General features: G+C 36.8%; 1 long non-coding RNA gene across 1 annotated transcript in view; it reads left to right on the forward strand.

Annotated features, from left to right (window-relative positions):
• The window catches only part of LOC129622399 (uncharacterized), a 137,441-nt gene that overhangs the window by 18,339 nt on the left and 97,866 nt on the right, over positions 1–21,236 (forward strand). Inside the window, exon 3 of the long non-coding RNA XR_008699960.1 lies at positions 4,404–4,493. This is a non-coding gene — a long non-coding RNA (uncharacterized LOC129622399). The remainder of the gene's footprint in view (positions 1–4,403; positions 4,494–21,236) is intronic.

Below are 21,236 nucleotides of genomic sequence, written 5' to 3' on the forward strand. Positions count from 1 at the left end.
AGCTTCTGTATACTCAGGACCAGTGATACAAATTTGAGTACTGACTGTATTAATCTACTTGTTGTATTAAAGAAGCTATTTAGTCAGAGGAATAGTAGTGAAGTCACTTAAAATCATTTGGGTCAAGGGATTGTGGTTCTCCAACATTGTTTATTTTCAGTATTTTACTGTTCATGAAGGTCAGCACTGCCTTTTTTGAATTTGCTATTAGTTCTGTGTTAAAATTGTCACACTCTAACTGAATTATTTCAGTATCATATCAATAGATCCAAAACAATCCATAATATTTCTCTTTTCAAATCATTCTGTTGGAGCATACAATTCATTCTCATATCATGACAGGTATAAATACGATTACCAGAAGCTATGTGTCCTAGGAGATGGTGTATTTTCTTGGGTGTGTTCATCTTCTCTGGGAAATTCATTCCAACTTATCTTTGCATGAGAAACAGGTTGTTGTTTCAAGTATTATTCCCTCCTAATGACCTTTTTTATTCACTTGTGTGTTTGACTTGAAGACATGGGAGATTTCATTTGAGGGGTGGGGTATGATTTTCTTCGTCTGGAGCTTTAAGTGCTTGGGGCATGTCAGGAGGAAAAAAAAAACTCTTGAGGTAGCCAGGGCCAGATGGCTTTATAGGTTTACATTTTAATCTGAAGATGATGGAAGGACATTGAAGGACTTTGAGCAGGTTAATGGGCTGACTTTGAATATTCCATATTTCCTAAGTGCCTCCCACATAGTCTTTTGTGAGTTTTACTTTATGTTTTTGAAAAGGTTTCTTGATCAAAGTGTAAAACATATGTTAGAGCAAAAATTGGAACTGTTGTAACTCTCAGTTCAGTTCAGTTCAGTCACTCAGTCGTGTCCGACTCTGTGACCCCATGAATCACAGCACGCCAGGCCTCCCTGTCCATCACCAACTCCCGGAGTTCACCCAAACTCATGTCCAACGAGCTGGTGATGCCATCCAGCAATCTCATCCTCTGTCGTCCCCTTCTCCTCTGCCTCCAAATCCCTCCCAGCATCAGAGTCTTTTCCAGTGAGTCAGTTCTTCGCATAAGGTGGCCAAAGTACTGGAGTTTCAGCTTTGGCATCATTCCTTCCAAAGAAATTCTAGGGCTGATCTCCTTCATAATGGACTGGTTGGATCTCCTTGCAGTCCAAGGGACTCTCAAGAGTCTTCTCCAACACCACAGTTCAAAGCATCAGTTCTTCAGCGCTCAGCTTTCTTCACAGTCCAACTCTCACATCCATATATGACCACTGGAAAAACCATAGCCTTGACTAGACGGACCTTTGTTGGCAAAGTAATATCTCTGCTTTTTAATATGCTATCTAGGTTGGTCATGACTTTCCTTCCAAGGAGTAAGTGTCTTTTAATTTCATGGCTGCAGTCACCATCTGCAGTGATTTTGGAGCCCAAAAAAATAAAGTCTGCCACTGTTTCCACTGTTTCCCCATCTATTTCCCATGAAGTGATGGACTGGATGCTATGATCTTCGTTTTCTGAATGTTGAGCTTTAAGCCAACTTTTTCACTCTCCTCTTTCACTTTCATCAAGAGGCTTTTTAGTTCCTCTTCACTTTCTGCCATAAGGTGTCATCTGCATATCTGAGGTTATTGATATTTCTCCCGGCAATCTTAATTCCAGCTTGTGCTTCTTCCAGTCCAGCATTTCTCATGATGTACTCTGCATATAAGTTAAATAAGCAGGATGATAATATACAGCCTTGAAGTACTCCTTTTCCTATTTGGAACCAGTCTAGTGGGCCTTGATTAAGAGCTGAAATAAAACCATGACAGATATAATACCAAGGAAGGAAAATAATTTAAAAATAGGAGAAGAAAGAAAAGGGGAAAATCAGATTCTCAACCATAATATTAATGGAGAAAAAGAGCACTTTGCAATTAGAGGGTAGTTTCAGTTTTATAAAATAGTGTTCTCACCATATTCCTCTTTCTGTCTGCTCTCTGGCCCAATTCCTTTACCTTTTCAAATACCTTCCAAAAAAACTTTAATTATAGGGAAAAGTGTATGGTGCCAGAATTAAATATCAGATATTTTTTAGAACATAAATACCTGGCAATGGTAACATTCTTATATCATGAGTATCAACTAAAATATGGATTTTTACATTACAGATTTCCCAGATTGCATGCTGGTATGGTAGAGATATGGAGATTAGCATTATAAAGCTGAGAGTGGAGCTAAGACAATATATATTTCAAAGGAGAAGAAAGTAATAGAGAAGGAGATAGGAAAGCAGATGGGGGAAGCTCAAGGTCCGTTTTTCATTCACTTCTATCTGTCCTATGTAAAGGAACCTATTTGTTCACCACTATCTATACAGATGTTGGTTTAGCAATTCTGAAGAAAGATCCTAGTTAAAATGTGTTCCTCCCCAACCTGCTATGATGGTCATATATTCCTATTCAAAATAGAGGCCACTGGGTTCAGTTCAGTTCAGTTGCTCAGTCGTGTCTGACTCTGTGACCCCATGGACTACAGCACTTCATGCTTCCCTGTCCTTCACTATCTCCCAGAGTTTGCTCAAACTCATGTACATTGAGTCAATGATGCCATCCAGCCATCTCATCCCCTGTTGCCCCCTTCTCCTCCTGGAGGTAACTGAAATGGTGGCACAATTACAAATAAATCTGTCTGTCTTATCTATCTAGGATATAGATCTATCTATCTATCTTTCTATCTACCTATCTATCTTCATAATCTTGCCTCTCCCGGTAAAGTTCTTTATCTCAGTAGTTCCAGGCTCACTGTTTTGGTAGGGCAATAACACAATTGCCCCAATCTCCACCCTTGCTATAAAGAATGAGGCATATACAGAGTAAAGCAGTTTAGACACCTAAAGTAGGAATGAACCTGGTGTTGCAAGGATGTGTACAGAGACTTCTGTGGCTAGAGCATAATAAACAGAAGATTTTTTGGTGTAATTAGAGGCCAAAAGATAAACAGGAATCAGATAATATAAAGTCTCTTAAGACATAATAGAGAATTTAAATTTTATTTAGGTGCAAAATAAAGCTATTGGAGTATTATAAGCAGGGGAGGGAAATGATTTGATTGATATTTCATTTTGACTGGTGTTTGAGTAGAAAGAAGAATAGAAGGGAGATCAAACAAGAGACTGGGAAAATTCCAAGGAAAAGATAATGATGGTTATGACTAGGTTGGTAGTGATACAGATGGAAACAACTGGAGAGATTTTGGTAATGTTCTGGAGTTAGTGTCCACTGAACTTCTAAATGGTTCAATCGTGTGGATTATGGGAAAAAGAGAAATTAAGAATAGCTTAACTGGTTATCCATGTCTTTAAAAAGAACAATTTCATGGAAGTTGTAGAGACACAAGTTCAGGATGACTAGTTGAGGTGAGAATTAGAAATTGGAAAGAAGAAGCAGTGATGAGAGGGAACACTGTAAGGAATTTTCTGTGGAAAAAAACAGGGAGATGGGATGGTTGCTGGAAAAAAATAAGAGGTCTTGGTAGGAGTTGTTTCTTTTTAGTTTGGGAGCTCCTTTTTGAGTATTTGAGGCTTCCCACATGGTGCAGTTGTAAAGAATCTGCCTGTCAATGCAGGAGACACAGGTTCAGTCCCTATGATCCAGGAAGATCCAGGAAGATCCCCTGGAATAGAAAATGGCAACCCACTCTAGTATACTTGCTTAGAAAGTTCCATGGACAGAGGAGCCTGGTGGGCTATAGTGATAGGGTTGCAAAGAGTCAGACGCACTGAGCACACACACACTCACTTATTTGAATACTCACAAAATAGTGATGAAAATAATCAAATAGAGATTGACTGAGGATATTGGGAACAGATAGAAGAATTTTTAAAATATAATTTTATTTAGTTTTTTTTTTTTTTTTTTTGGCTGTGCTGGATCTTGTTGCTGCATGCAGGCTTTCTCTAGTTATAACAAGTGAGGGACTACTTTTTTTAAATTTAAATTTATTTATTTTAATTGGAGGCTAATTACTTTATAATATTGTATTGGTTTTGCCATACATTAACATGAATCCGCCACGGGAGTACATGTGTTCCCCATCCTGAACCCCCCTTCAACCTCTCTCCCCGTACCATCCCTCTGGGTCATCCCAGTGCACCAGCCCCAAGCATCTTGTATCTGTGGAGAAAAGGGAACTCTCTTACCCTGTTGGTGGGAATGCAAACTAGTACAGCCACTATGGAGGGACTACTTTCTAGTCGTGGTCCACAGTCTTCTCATTGTTATGGGTAAGTAAAGAATTATTGAGAGGTGAAAAATGTGTTTGTGTTTGAATTTTTAAAATTTACCTATTGACAGATTTTACCATGCTTTAAAGAAAATTATCACAGCATATGAGAAGTCAGTGATAAAATCAGTCTTGCTTTTTCAGAAGTCACTAAGAGAGTAAGCCTTGCGTGCTGCAGTCCATGGAGTTACAAAGAGTTGGACAAAACTGAGCCACTGAACAACAACAAAGAGAGTAAGTTGGAAAGTTTTCTGTAAATCAAGTTCTTCTGTTCCCTCCTATCTATGCCAATACTTTAATTTTTATTGCATTATTATATAGAAAGGTTTTGAGATAGTCCACCCCCTTTTCCTCTACTTATCTTTTTTTCAGTAGTATTGATTTTTGATTTTGTATGTATGACTATAAAATTGTTGGATCATCATTTCATAGTATTTGTGGAAAAAAGTAAAGGAAAAATGAAGCAAGATTTTAAAGCAAGGTTTGACAGTCCTTTTGGGGGTGGGGGGGAGCTCTTAGAGTTTGGGAAAGAGAAACGAGCCATCATATCAGATATCAGAGGACAGTAGTTCTGCAGGTAGCAGTCCTGATCCAGACCTAACCACAATTCAAGAAATCATAGTATTTGCACTTAATAATTTGGTGTTCTTTGTAGTAGATAATCACAGTGTTTGAGTGAGATTGAACTGAATTCACCATTGATGCTTTAGGCAGTGATACAGAATTGCCTGAGAGGATATTTGCAGCTGGTTTCAAGGGAAGTGTGAACTCTACAAACAGTTTCTTTTACTGTGTACAGAACTTGAAGGTTTCAGTATTAGGTTAAAGTTGTGTTGAAATCTAAATGATAAATGCAGACTGGGTTACTCACCTTTCGTCATTAGTTTGCAAAAATTTCTCTTGGGTGTGTTTATGGTATAATTCCTTGATGGATACAGTTATGCTAGGATAGAGTCAGAGTCATCTGTGTGCATGCAGTGTACGTTTTAAATGTGCTTGCCTTAAATTTGTAATTCTATATACTCTGTGACTCTCTGGCAGTTTTATCTTTTAAATCCAGACTCTAGATCTAAGTATTTAACCTGTGTGTTTAATTAGAAGTTTTATTTGACCTTCTAATTATGTTTGAAGGCAGATGGATAGAATACAAGGTTTTAGAAATGGACTCTTTTATTTGAACTGGAGAATGTGTGTGTGGCATGGAGATTTGCATAGGTAAATACTCAATTTCTGTTTTGGCTATAAACCAAAATGTCACCTTCTTTATTTGAATAGAACTACAAATAATGTAAAATGTCATTCAAAACAGCTACAACATAAGTTTATAGGATTTATTTTTTTTTAATGTCAAACCTATCAGATATTTTAGCTTCCCTGGTTAAGATCCTTGATTTCCAATGATCTCAAAGACAATTCTAAAGTAGTAAAAACACTTTGAATCTCCTTCTGCAGTAAGTAATTTAATCTTAAAACCTTTTTTCAAGTTCTGATTCCATTGGTGCTACTATTTGATATCTATAAAGCAATCATTAGCCACTAGTCATATGTACAAATAATCAGCTTCTCTATAAATTTAGTGATTTCAGCCTGAGGAGGGTTCAGTTTTTGGCGAACCAATATTCCATTATTTGCATTACTTGGAAATGGTCAGAAAATGACATAAAAAATATGTTTAACATATTGTAAGTAACTGGAGGAATTTAGATCTAGCCTCTAGTCAAAAAGCCATTGTATTATATAGAGTAGTCCATGAAAGAACATTTTGGAGACAGTAAAATGGCTAAGATTTATTCATCTGTTTACTTATTCAGCATAAATACTATCGACTCAGTGACTATTATGTGTCAGATACGCTTCTAGGCAAGGGGAATACAGTAATAAATAGGCTAGACAATTTTTTTGCCTTTTAGGAGCTTATATCCTAATGGGAAAATAGACAATATATAAATAAATATATACTATGTCAGGTACAGCTTTGTACACACAAGTACAGTGGAGGGCATAAGGGATCTCTGGGAAGAGGATACTGGTATTTTATTAGATTCATTAAGAAAAATTGAGGGCAAGAGGAGAAGGAGGTGACAGAGAATGATACAGTTGGATGACATCACTGACTCAATGGGCATGAGTTTAAGCAAACTGTGGGAGACAGTGAAGGATAGGGAAACCTGGTGTGCTGCAGTTCATGGGTTGCAAAGAGACATGACTTAGCGACTGAACAGCAACATCAGGAAAGGCTTAATTGACAAGGGAAGGAAAAATCTTGCATCTCTTTGGGAGAAAAACATTTCAGGCAAAGGCTAAATCAAATACAAAAGTCCTGAATTTACATGTTGTTGTTGAGTGGCTAACTTGTGTCCAGCTCTTTGAGACCCATAGCCTGCAGCACACCAGGCTTCCCTGTCTTTCACTATCTCTTGGAGTTTGCTCAAACTCTGTCCATTCAGTCGATGATGCCATCCAACCATCTCATCCTTTGTCACTCCCTTCTCCTCCCACCCTCAGTCTTTCCCAGCATCAGGATCTTTTCCAATGATTCAGCTCTTTGCATCAGGTGGCCAAAGTGTTGGTGCCAAAGTGTTGGAGCTTCAGCTTCAGTATCAGTCCTTCCAATGAATATTCAGGATTGATTTCATTTAGGATTGACTGGTTTGATCTCCTTGCTATCCATGGGACTCTCAAGAGTCTTTTCCAACACCACAGTTGAATTTGCATAGTGTTTGACATTTGGAAAGAGAAGTGAGGCCAGTATAGCTGGACTGGAGTGGAAAGTATACAAGATTATAAGATAGTAAGACCTGAAGATCTAGATTTTATAGGTGACTATATGTATTCTGGCTTTTCTTCTGAGCGACATGATTAGTGATTGGATGGCTTTAAAAGGATAAACAACACAGTATGACTTATATTCTAAAAGATTAGCTCTGATTGCTATGTGAAGAATAAATGTATAAGGAGCATAGAATGGACACAAAGGAAATGTTTAAAAGGTTATTACAATAATTTGGGAAATAGATGGTGATGGTAGAGTAAATATAATAGATTTTTTGTATCTATTGAGGATTGAGCTAACAAGTGTTTAAAGATGGTTATACATGAGGTATGAGAGAAAGAAGGAGAAAAATTACATGATACTTTTTAGTGTACTAACATGGAAAACTAGAATAACTATTTTCAGAAATGAGAAATAGAAGCAGGCTATACAAAAAGCATGTGTTTTTTTTTCTGGATATGTTGAGTTTGAAATGTCTGTTATACATTTAAATGAAAATACTGAATAGGCAGCTAGAGATATGACTATGACATTCAAGGCAGATTATAAACATACATTTGTAATTATCAGCATACAGGAAATATAGGTGGTGTTCAATGCTTAAAGACTTGAGAATATTGTTGGAACTGCACTTTCTTTTTTAGAGAGGGAGGAAGCTCAGTTCCCCAACCAAGGGCTGAACCCAGGCACTGGCAGTGAAAGCCCAGAATCCTGACCACTAGGCAACCAGGAAACTCCCTGAAACTGAGTTTTATAGAGTAGTTGAGGATTGAACCTGGGAGCACTTTAGCTTTGAAAATTTGAGGATGATGCTCAGTCACTCAGTCATGTCTGACTCTTTGCAACTCCATGGATTGTAGCCTGCTGGGCTTCTCTGGCCATGGGATTTTCCAGCAAGAACACTGGAGTGGGTTGTCATTTCCTACTCCACAGGATCTTCCCAATCCAGTGATTGAACCCACATCTCCGGCATCTCCTGCATTGGCAGGCAGATAGATTCTTTACCACTGAACCACCTGGGAAACCCCCAAATTTGAAGAGACTTGTTAAAAAAAAATCTAGCCAAAAGAAATGTAAAAATTGGTTAGTGAAGTGAAGCGAAGTTTAATGAACACACAGTAATAAATCATGTTAAACAACTGATCAATTAAACTGAACATTAACTTTTGATCATAGAAGTTGGTCAAATGAATGTTATCAGAGTCCTTAACAGAAAGTTTGTAAACAAGAAAGAACAATTCAGAGACAGAAATCTTCACGTTTTTTGTTAGGGATATTGGCACTCATAAATGAATTACTACTATATTAAGGTATGTATATAAATAGAAGGAAGACTTCACTCTATCAGTTCAGTTCAGTTGCTCAGTTGTGTCCAACTGCGACCCCATGAATTGCAGCACGCCAGGCCTCCCTGTCCATCACCAACTCCCGGAGTTCACCCAAACTCATGTCCATCGAGTCAGTGATGCCATCCAGCTATTTCATCCTCTGTCATCCCCTTCTCCTCCTGCCCCCAATCCCTCCCAGCATCAGAGTCTTTTCCAATTAGTCAGCTCTTTGCATGAGGTATAATTGTATGTATGATCAATGTTTTATAATTCTTGTAGAGTACTATATTGTGTTTGAAGGACAAAATACAGAGATTAATATTTTAATCTTATCAAGTAGTTTTGAATACTCATATTAAATCTTTCCCCAATCCTCTCCACTGCACTTATTTTCTAGCTAAGATATTAACTATTATTTAAATATATTGATATGTCATCTTTGTGAAGATTAAAAAAAATAGTATGTTTTCCCAACTTCATAGTGGTTGCCTAAGGTTGAATTTTAATCAGAATGTTAAAAAATGTTCCCTTCTCCTATGCTCCCCACCTCCATGCTGACACATTGTTTTAGAATGTTTATGGTGGAATGCCTCCACCATAAACACAAGGTATCACTAGATATTTGTAGCCTGTGATATTCTTGGGGTAACTATAGTAATAATAATCTTTATTCTCAGTTCAACTGCTGACTATAATATCATAATCTCCCATACTAAAACCCTTACAGAAGTAAAGGTGTACACATCTCCAATGTAACTGACCTCAGGACCTATGGCTCCATACAGCATGTCCAGTGTTCAAGAAATAATTACAAAGTCCACTCAAAGACAAGGAAAAACACAGTTTAAAAAGATTTTAAAATTTCCATAATTAATCCCACACATGATACAAATATTGTCACTATTAGGGATTTAACATAGCTATTATTGTTAGTCTCAGGTGCTCAAGATAAAGGTAGACAACACATAAGTAAAGATAGGTAACTTATGCAGAAGGAAAAAAAAAACTATAAGAAATAATAAAATGGAAATGCTGGAAATCAAAATCATAACAATCAAAATGAAGAATGCCTTTTTCAAGCATATTAGAGGACTCAAAAGCATTAAGGAATGAATCAGTGATAGCAAGAGAGTATAAATTACCAAAACTGAAAAAAAAAGAAACAACCTAAAGAAAGCAGTCAGAACAGAACATTCAGAGTCTTTTGGACAAAATAAAATAATTAATCCTATACACCCAACATAAGAGCCCCTCAATGCATAAGACAAACACTAACATACTTAAAAGGAGAAATTGACAGTAACACAATAGTAGGAGACTTTAACACCCCACTCACACCAATGGACAGATCATCAAAACAGAAAATTAATAAGGAAACACAAGTCTTAAATGATACATTAGATGAGATGGATCTCATTGGTATCTTCAGAACATTCCATCCAAATGCAGAAGTATACACCTTCTTCTCAAGTGTTGATTTCAACACAAAGTATAAAATGGATATTCATGTGTATATGTGCTCAGTTGTATCTGGCAGAAGGAATACAAAACGTAGACCCCTATATATGCTGTCTACAAGAAACCCACTTCAGACTTCAAGACACATATAGAATGAAAGTAAGAGGATGGACAAATATTTTCCATACAAATGGGAAGCAAAAGACAGCTGGAGTAGCAATCCTCATATCAGACAAAATAGACCTTAAAATAAAGATTACAAGAGATAAGGAAGGATGAAGTGAAATCGCTCAGTCGTGTCCGACTCTTTGTGACCCCATGGATTGTAGCCCACCAGGCTCTTCAGTCCATGGGATTCTTCCAGGCAAGAATACTGGAGTGGGTTGCCATTTCCTTCTCCAGGGGATCTTCCCCACCCAGGGATCGAACCCAAGTCTCCCGCATTGCAGGCAGATGCTTTAACCTCTGAGCCACCTGGGAAGTTCAAGGAAGGATATTACATGATTATCAAGGGATCAATCCAAGAGGAAGACATAACAATTGTAAATATCAATGCAATGGCACCCGACTCCAGTACTCTTGCCTGGAAAATCCCATGGATAGAGGAGCCTGGTAGGCTGCAGTCCATGGGGTGGCAAAGAGTCGGACAGGAGTGAGTGACTTCACTTTCACTTTCCACTTTCATGCATAGGAGAAGGAGATGGCAACCCACTCCAGTGTCCTTGCCTGGAGAATCCCAGGGACGGGAGAGCGTGGTGGGCTGCTGTCCATGGGTCACAGAGTTGGACACGACTGAAGCGACTTAGCAGCAGCAGCAGCATGCCATTTCCTTCTCTAAGGGATCTTCCTGATCCAGGGATCAAAACCACATCTCTTGCATCTCCTGCATTGGCAGGTGGATTCTTTACCACTGTGCCACCTGGGAAGGCAAATTCATACTAATATAAATAAATAAATAGGTGGATAGATGGAGAAAAGAGGACAAACCAATCATACAGAATTTCAGATGATATGTATAGATGTTCCCCTTCAGAAAGTGGAGTTTAATCCACCTAGCCTTGAGTATGGACTGGACTTAGTGACTTGTTTAGAAAGAGTGGAATGTGGAAAATGGAAAAATCATAATAAGAGAATATTATGAAAAATCCAATACTTATACATTCAATCACTTAAAATTCAGTTCTCTGAAAGACACTAAACTGTGAAAACTCACTGAAAAATAATTAGGATTCTTAAATAGTGAGAAGGAGGGAGAGAGGGAAAGGGAAAAGGGGTGGGGAGAGAGAGAGTGAACATCATGTCATATCACTGGTAGAATACACGTGCGCACACTCACACACACGTGCACACACAGATGCTATTCAAAGAGAGATTATAAAGAGATATATAATCTATATTATGTATATAATATAGATATAAATTATATACACACATATATAGATAGTTATAGGCATATAAATAATTGAATATGTTGTTAGCTGCTTCTCCCCACCAACAAAGAAAATTCTAGGTCCAGATGATTTCACTAGCAAACTCTGCCAAATATTTAAAAAAGAAATAAAATGAATTCTACAAAATTGCTTGCAGAAAGTTAAAAAATAGGGAATGCTTCCTAGCTCATTTTATGATGGCAGCATTATTGATAAGAATGCAAATCATTAAACACACTTAAAATATGACTCAGATCTTTCACTCTTAGAAACTACCAAAAAAAAATGTATCCACAAATAAGAATTTCAATGATTGTTCTAAGGAGCATTTGTTATTTATAACCATCCCAAATTTGAAACAACCTTCCCAAATTTGAAACAACCACATGTCCATCAACTAGTGAATAGATAAACAAATTTAAATAAGTTATTTTACATACACAGACACGTGTGTGTGTGTATACTGAAATACTATTCATCAATAAAATAAAGAATAAAGACCTGATATATGCTACATACGTGAACATCAAAAATGTCAAAATATTATGCTAAGTGGAACAGATTACTACATGAACAGATTACTGTATGTTGTATAATTCCATTTTTATGAAATTCTAGAAATGGCAGTATTGTTACAACAGAAAGTAAATTAGTAGTTGCCTTAGACTAATGTAATAGGAGGAAATTCATTGCCCATCTGCAGGAGGAAACTTTTTAGGACAGTGGATATATTTTACGTCTTCACTGTGGTGGTTATTACATGACACTATATACACTTACTAAAATTCAGTGAACTGTATGTGTAAAGAGAGTAAATTATGTTTTATGAAAATTGCACACCAGTTATTGCAGAAAAAGTAAATACACTGTCAGATGCAGGAATAAATATGTCATTAAGGGTAGTGCTGCTCCACTTTGAACATTTATTCCATGTTTTAATAACAGCAATAAAGATGAAAATATAATTATTTCAAGAAATTCAAACTGTCTAGAAGGTATAATTAGATGATTCAGATTGAATAAATTAATTATCTACCTTATAGTATATGGAATTTTCTTCAGATGTTTTTACCCTTTGTCTTGGAAACTAAGATGAGTATCTTTGTAGAGTCTGCTGCAGTACCTTTGAAATTCCTCCTTCTTGTGACAATGAAGTAGGCTTTAAAAAGTGCAAAGATGGTAATTATTTATGGGGCAAGGTTTCCTCTCCCATTTTCACTTCCCTCCTCTATGATTCTTAATTATTCTTTTGTGAGATGGTATTGGGTATCCTATAATTTTGCCTTTTGTCCTTTTATAATTATCTCACATGGTGGCTCCTAGAAAAAGGCACTCCAAATCAGCATTTTCAAAAACAAACTAGTATCTAACCATTCTTCACAACAAAATCTTTGCCAAGTCAGGCCCAGTTTTGTGAAACAAGGAATGATTCTTTGCCCCAACTGAAGCCACATTTAGAATGTTTGTGGAAGTCTTCAGTCTAATTCCTTAGTGGAGTGAAGAGGCCTCTTTCATTTCCATTGACTTAAATTTCTGGCAGGTCTAGATAAGTCTGTTTGGAAATAACTTTTTTTTGTCACATTTGATACTGGTTTTCAGTCTATAAAAAGTAGAGATGGAAAAAATGTGTGGGTTCAAAATTGACTATCAAATGTTGTGTCTCCAAAAATACATTTTAAAATATTTTTGAAACCTTTGTGTTAAAACTTAGTGAACAATCAAGTGTAGAAAGATATGCCCACATATTACCAGACGTGACTGACTGCTCTGATGATGTTACCATAGTATTTAGGGAAGAACAAAATGTGAATCCATTCATTATCAAAAGCATCCTGAATAAATCATGTGTATTTGCCTGTATATCACTTTTAAGTATGTTTAATGAATTTTTCATCTTTAATTTAAAATGGTATTTTGTTACTTCTCTCAAAGCATACTTATTGGGCACCTTCCGTCTGTCTCTGTCCTAGACACTGGTCATATAGCAGAGAAAAAAAGTGACACAGCTCCCCACCTATGAGACCTCTTATTCTAATGGAGATGAAAGGTTATTATTTAAAAAACCCCATAAAACAAATATATAGCTACAGCCTGGAATAAGTGCTAGGAAGCAAAAGTGTGCTCTGAGAGAGTGGAACTGACAACACAAAGCTTTGGGAAATGAATGGAAGATCTTGCTGCAACCTTGTCGTTGAATTTGGTGTGGTATGCCGGTGTTAGCAAAAAGAATTACATAAGTGGAGATGTTGAAGCCAATTTCTAAGCTAACGTTAGCAACATAGAGAATAAGCTCAAAGAACTCCTTGGGGCTGAAACATAGGAACAAAAAGTAGATTGACCTAAAGTGAGTTTGGAAAGATAAAGGTAGCGTGTCTGGTAGAGCATTACAAAAAATGTGGTAAAGAAAGAAGTGGGTAGCATATCAAAACATTTGACCACATAGGCCAAATTGATTTTTTTTTAATTTATTTATTTACTCTAATTGGAGGATAATTACTTTACAATATTGGGATGGTTTTTGCAGTACATCAACATGAAATTGGCCATAGGCATACATATGTCCCATCCCTTCTGAACCCCCTTCCCACATCCCTTCCTCCCTCTCTTTTACATATGGAAATGTGTATGTTTCAATGCTATTCTCTCAAGTCATCTGACTCTTTCCTTCTCCTACTGTGTCCAAAATTCTGTTCTTTATTTCTGTGTCTCCTTTGTTTCCCTACACATAGAATCATTGGTTTCATCTCTCTAAATTCCACATATATGTGTTAATGTACGACAACTGTCCTTCTCTTTCTGACTTACTTCACTCTGTATAATAGACTCTAGGTTCATTCACCACATTAAAACTGACTCAAATGTGTTCCTTTTTATAGCTGAGTAAAATTCTGTTGTGTATCTGTACCACAACTTCCTTATCCATTCATCTGCTGATGGATAGATGTTGCTTCCCTGTCCTAGCTGCATGTGTCTTTTCCAATTCTGGTTTCCTCAGGATATATGCCCAGTAGTGGGATTGCTGGGTTGACTACTTCTGCTTCATTGACTATGAGAAAGCCTTTGATTTTGTGGATCATAACAAACTGTGGAAAATTCTTCCGGAGATGGGAATACCAGACCACCTGACCTGCCTCCCGAGAAACCTGTATGCAGGTCAAGAAGCAACTGTTAGAACCAGACAGGGAACAATGGACTGATTCCAAATTGGGAAGGAGTATATCAAGTTTGTATATTGTCACCCTGCTTATTTAACTTACATACAGAGTACATCATGCCAGATGCCAGGCTGGATAAAGCACAAGCTGGAATCAAGATTGCCAGAAGAAATATCAATAGCCTCAGATATGCATATAACACCACTCTTAAGGCAGAAAATGAAGAGGAACTGAAGAGCCTCTTGATGAAGGTGAAAGAGGAGAGTGCAAAGCTGGCTTAAAACTTAACATTCAGAAACTAAGATCATGACATCCGGTCCCATCATTTTATGGCAAATAGATAGGGAAACAATGGAAACAGTGACAGACTTTATTTTGGGGGGGCTCCAAAATTACTGTAGATGATGACTACAGTCATGAAATTAAAAGACACTTGCTCCTTGGAAGAAAAGTTATGACAAACCTAGACAGTGTATTAAAAAACAGAAATGTCACTTTGCTAACAAAGGTTCATATAGTCTGGGAAGACCCAGAGGGATGGAATGGGGAGGGAGGAGGGAGGAGGGTTCAGGATGGGAAACACATGTATACCTGTGGTGGATTCATTTTGATATTTGGCAAAACTAATACAGTTATGTAAGGTTTAAAAATAAAATAAAATTTAAAAACAAAACAAAACAAAAAAACAAACAAACAAACAAACAAAAAAAAAAACAAAAAAAAACTCAGGTTTTTCCAGTAGTCATGTGCTCAGTTTCTCTGTCGTGTCCATCTCTTTGTGACCCCATGGACTGTATCCCACCAGGCTCCCTGTCCCTGGAATTCTCCCGGCAAGAATACTGGAGTGGGTTGCATTTCCTTCTCCAAGTAGTCATGTATATATATGCTAACTGGACCATACAGAAGGCTGAGTGCCAAAGAAGAATTGATGCTTTCAAACTGTGATATTGGAGAAGACTTGAGAATCCCCTGGACTGCAAGATCAAACGAGTCAATCCTAAAGGAAATCAATCCTAAACATTCACTGGAAAGACTGATGCTGAAGCTGAAGCTCCAGTACTTTGGTCACCTGATTCAAGGAGCTGACTTATTGGAAAAGACAGTGATGCTGAGAAAGATTGAAGGCAGGAAGAGAAGGGGATGACAGAGGACAAGATGGTTGGATGGCATCATTGACTCAATGGACATGAGTTTGAATAAAGATGGTGAAGGACAGGGAAGCCTGGCATGCTGCAGTCCATGGGGTTGCAAAGAGTTGGACATGACAGAGCAACTGAAAAACAACAACAGTGGTTTTATTCCTAAATCTTTAATAAATCTCCATAAGTTCTCCATAGTGAATGTATCAGTTTGCATTCCCACGAACAGTGTAAGAGGCTTCCCTTTTCTTCACACCCTCTTCATCATTTATTGTTTGCAGACTTTTTGATGATGGTCATTCTGACTGTTGTGAGATGATACCTCATGGTTCTGATTTTCATTTCTCTAATAAAATGAGTGATGTTGAGCATCTTTTTGTGTGTTTATTAGCCATCTGTATGTATTCTTTGGAGAAATGTCTGTTTAGATATCCTGCCCATTTTTTGATTGGGTTGTTTTTATTCAAGCTGCACGAGCTGCTTGTATATTTTAGAGATTAATTATTTGTCAAGGGAGGCAAAAAATACACGATAGAGAAAAGACAGTCTTTTTAACAAATGGTGCTGGAAAAACCGGTTTAAATTAGTTTAAAAACTAATTTAAAATAATGAAATTAGTACACTTTCTAACACCATACACAAAAAATGAACTCAAAATGGATTAAAAACCTAAATGTAAAAGCAGAAACTATAAAATTTTTAGAGGAAAACATAGGCAGAACACTCTCTGTTGTAATTACAGCAAGATCCTCTACGACCCACCTCCTAGAATAATGGAAATAAAAACAAAAATAAACAAATAGGACCTAATCAAATTTAAAAACTTTTGCACAATGAAGGAAACTATAAGCAAGGTGAAAAGACAACTCTTAGAATGGGAGAAAATAATAGCAAACTAAACAACTGACAAAGGTCAAATTGGTATCCACCATTTCTCAATTATCTCAAAGCTTTTCTTTAGCTTGTTTTCTTGAATTAGAGCTTTTGATTATGTGTTTGGCTTCTCTCTCAACCCCTGCTTCTTTATTTTTGCTTTGAGTATTGTTTAAACATATCTGATATATGTAGTATACTTTAATCATTTGCAATAGTTATTGTTTTATATTCACATTGTTCTGTCTTTGGCCGATAGGAAAAATCTTGTTTGGCTCTTATGTCACCTTGATATGACTCCCATTAGTCTTGCACTTAGTCCCTTGCTTCCTGGAATAACATAGTGGCTGAAACAGTAACCTACTGTTCTAAGTGGAACTAGTTTTCAAGACTACCTTCTGAGTCTTAAGTGGGGTCATTGCTACTATATTGTTTTTGTTTCTAGGTCTTTTCAGTGATACATTTTTATATTGATATTTCTATTTCAAATGTAGCATTATAGAAATTATTTTTCAAATATTCTTTTTTTTGAAATTTTTATCAGGGTATAGTTGGTTTAGAATGTTAGTTACAGGTGACAGTAAAGTGAATCAGTTATACATATATCTACTCATTTTTAGATTATTTTCCCTTATAGACCTTTACAGAATATTGAGTAGAATTCCATATGCTATATAGTAGATTCTTATTGGTGGTGGTGGTGGTGTAGTCGCTAAGTTTTGTCTGACTCTTGAGACACCAGGCTCCTCTGTCCATGGGATTCTCCAGGCAAGAATACTAGAATGGGTTGCCATTTCCTTCTCAGGAGATCTTCCTGACCCAGGAATCAAACCTGAGTCTCCAGCATTTTAGACAGATACTTTACCAACTGAGCTATCCTTATTATCTATTTAATTTTTTCATTTTATATTTGTATCTCTTTTGTCTGAGATTGAAAAGGTGAGCTCCAAATAATGCAGTAAAGTCCTTAAAAACTACTCAATCTACTGATGGGATTGTGATTATCGTCCTAAGGGTGGCACACTGCCCCCTTCCTCTGGCTACATTTGACAAAGGAGGAAGTCATCTTGTGTTGATATATGATGGCAGGGATTCAGTTCAGTTCAGTCGCTCAGCCATGTTCAACTCTTTGCGACCCCATGAATCACAGCACACCAGGCCTCCCTGTCCATCACCAACTCCCGGAGTTCACTCAAACTCATGTCCATTGAGTCAGTGATGCCATCCAGCCATCTCATCCTCTGTCGTCCCCTTCTCCTCCTGCCCCCAATCCCTCCCAGCATCAGGGTCTTTTCCAATGAGTCTGACAGAATGTGGTCCACTGGAGAAGGGAGTGGCAAACCACTTAAGTATTCTTGCCTGGAGAACCCCATGAACGGTATGAAAAGGCAAAATGATAGGATATTGAGAGAGGAACTCCCCAGGTTGGTAAGTGCCCAATATGCTACTGGAGATCAGTGGAGAAATAACTCCAGAAAGAATGAAGGGATGGCAGGGATTACTTCTGGTTACTTAACCTCAAGAAGGTCAAGGATGATAAAAACCCTGAAAAACACCATACATTTTACACATTTACATTTTGCTCAGCCTAAAATGCTAATACCACATCTGTAAAGAAGCACATAGAAGCAGAGAGGGGTACCAGAAAGCTAAGGAAACTTAATTTTCAGAGCCTCTCACTTGCAGTGGTTCCTTGATAGGGTCTCAGAGTACTCTAGCATTCCAGAAATATATGCACATGGTCACATATCCCTTTTTAAACTAACTGTAGTAAACTATTTTATCTGAAATTGATGAAGATCTCTTCTCCTTCTACTCTGGCTTTGACTTTACACTCACAATTCCCTTTATCTTTGGCAGCTTTGAAGTGGCTACAGACATTTGGGAATCCAACCAAGGGGATTTTTCTTAATGTGGATGTGATTGGCTTCTGTTTAGTGGGTTATACCTGTATGGTTTGTTATCATTACCACATACGGTTGAGTTGTTGCTCCCAGTCCAGTATCAGTGCAGCTTCTTATGGCTCTCCACAGTGTTCACTGTGCCTGCTCTCCTGCATCTCTAGAAGAGATGTTGCATTCTGATATAAGTATGCCCTGTGCCCACCTCCAGAATTAAATAAGTAGGAGTGAAGATTCAAAGCTAGTCTATGGAAAAATCTTCCAGTCGTGGTATTGTTCAAGTTGTAATTGACTTATTTGGTTTTATGGATTCTAAGTCAAAAACCAAAGTTCTATCCTTGGAAGAAATTTCTTAGTAATGGAACATATACAATTTTAAATTCTAGTAGTGTGTGTATATGTGTTTTCTTTTTTGATGGTACTTGTAAAAACTAAAATGTATCAAAATTCTTGTGTTTGAAAGACTGAATATAGTGGTATTTAAATATCTGGTATATTTGGATATGAAATAGCATGCTTCATGTTTCAAAACTATTAACAATAAAAAAGCAAATTTTGTTTACCATGCCAAAGGGAAGATTAAATTATTTTCCTGCCCTCTTTCATGGAAAATTTTTACAAAATTCTTGTCAAATGAAGAAAGGAAAAATACAGTAGAGGTATACCAAGTACTTAAACTAAAAACAGATTTGCTGGTATTTGTCAATGCATGAAATTTTGAGTTTTTGTTATCACTTTCATTTTAAGTAAATATTATTTCATACTTAATTTTGTATATTATTTTCCTAAAGATCTCATACTCTCAATTGTATAATATCAGACTCTATAAAACCTGGATCTTTCTTCATATAGAAAGAAATAGAAAACTCTGTGTATTAGTCTAGTGACAGATGATAGTGATTTGTACTTGTTTGGTGAGAACAAAGGCACGGATGATTAAAATAAATGTGGTAGATAAAATATACTATATTCTGGAAGCTAGATTCAATAATGTTATGAAACACATAGTAAAGGAAAAATTTTATTTAAGCCAAAATCTCCTATTTTGGGGGGTAGGGGGGTTGCCTGGTATCTCAGATGGTAAAGAATCTGCTTGCAATGCTGGAGACCTGGATCTGATCCCTGGGTTGGGAAAATCACCTGGAGAAGGGAATGGCTACCCACTCCAATATTCTTGCCTGGAGAATTCCATGGACAGAGGAGCCTGGTGGGCTACAGTCCATGGGATCACAAAGAATCAGACATGATTGAGTGACTGTGTGTTTAGTGATCCCATTTTTTACACATCATTATTTTTCCTCATAGGATTAACCATTTTTTACACATTATATTTTTCATTCCTAAAAATCTTTGTAAATTATTTTGGTTAGACATCATTGTCCTTGAATTATAGGTAAAAAGACAAAGTTCTGCAGACTGACTCTCAAAGTTGTTGAGCTTAGTGTTATCAGTGTAATCATGACCTTTTCTTTTCCATGCTGAGCTGTTCTACAGTGATTTATTCAAAGCTGTCATACAGTAGTTAAATTTCTCAAAAAAAAAAAAAAGTCTCTAAAAAGCAAGAAGAGGAATAGCTGAGGCTAGAAACTGTGGTCTAAACTTAAAACATATATATATATATATATATATATATATATATATATATATATATAAACTCAAAACTATTTACTTGAAATCCAATGGTAAAATAATTGTCTTTCATTACAAGCAGATTTCTCCTTTTACCAAGATAAAAAATCAAAATACAAATATACAATATTTTTATACAATAAAAAAGTCTAATTCCTTAATATTTTACTTATTTGTTGATCTAAATCTATTTTGTTTTCTAATACACAGTCAGTGTCAACTGCCAGAGGTGAAGCAAGATTTTGATATTTCCCTTTAAATATCCTCTGCTAGACTTGGTCACTGAAATTCACTTGAAATTGTGGTCTGTACAACTGATCATGTTTCTGTACATTATTATCCTGTTATTTATATTTCTCTCATCAAGCACTCTCCACTCTCCCTCTCTGTCCTAGCCTCTTTCAAATATGTGTTCACTTTCCTTTTCTAAGCACTAGTCCTAGAACCATATCATTTAAAAATATAATTGAGTTGGGAGTCAAAGGCCAGAGCAATTCCAGATCAGTATTTAAGTTGGAGCACTGTGGCGATAATTAATTTATTATAAGAAATGATACTGGGGTTTCAATAGGCTGTACACTGACTTCCAAACCCCTGGTGACTCAATATAGGAACAGAGAATAAGGCAGTGGTGTGCCTTACTTTGCCCTCATGGTGCATGGATGGAATGTTTGTAAACCATGTCTCTTGTTGAATACAATAAAAGAGTGGTTTCCAGAAAAGAAAAACTTATAGTAATTTATTTTATAAAGTAATAATTTATTTATAAAATACCTAACTATCCAAAGATTAATAGAGTTTTGCCAAGAGAACGCACTGGTTGTAGCAAACACCCTCTTCCAAGAACACAAGAGAAGACTCTACACATGGACATCACCAGATGGTCAACACCAAAATCAGACTGATTATATTCATTGCATCCAAAGATGGAGAAGCTCTATACAATCAGCAAACACAAGACAGGGAGGTGACTATGGCTCAGATCATGAACTCCTTATTGCCAAATTCAGACTTAAAGTGAAGAAAGTGGGGAAAACCACTAGACCATTCAGGTATGACCTAAATCAAACCCCTTATGACTATATAGTGGAAGTGAAAAATAGATTTAAGGGCTAGATCTGATAGAGTGCTTGATGAACTATGGACAGAGGTTTGTGACATTGTACAAGAGACAGGAATCAAGACCATCCCTAAGAAAAAGAAATGCAAAAAACCAAAATGGCTGTCTGGGGAGGCCTTACAAAAAGCTGTGAAAAGAAGAGAAGTGAAAAGCAAAGGAGAAAAGGGAAAA

The sequence above is a fragment of the Bubalus kerabau genome, chromosome 11 (genome assembly GCF_029407905.1).
Source record: "Bubalus kerabau isolate K-KA32 ecotype Philippines breed swamp buffalo chromosome 11, PCC_UOA_SB_1v2, whole genome shotgun sequence".
NCBI classification, from domain to species: Eukaryota; Metazoa; Chordata; class Mammalia; order Artiodactyla; family Bovidae; genus Bubalus; species Bubalus kerabau.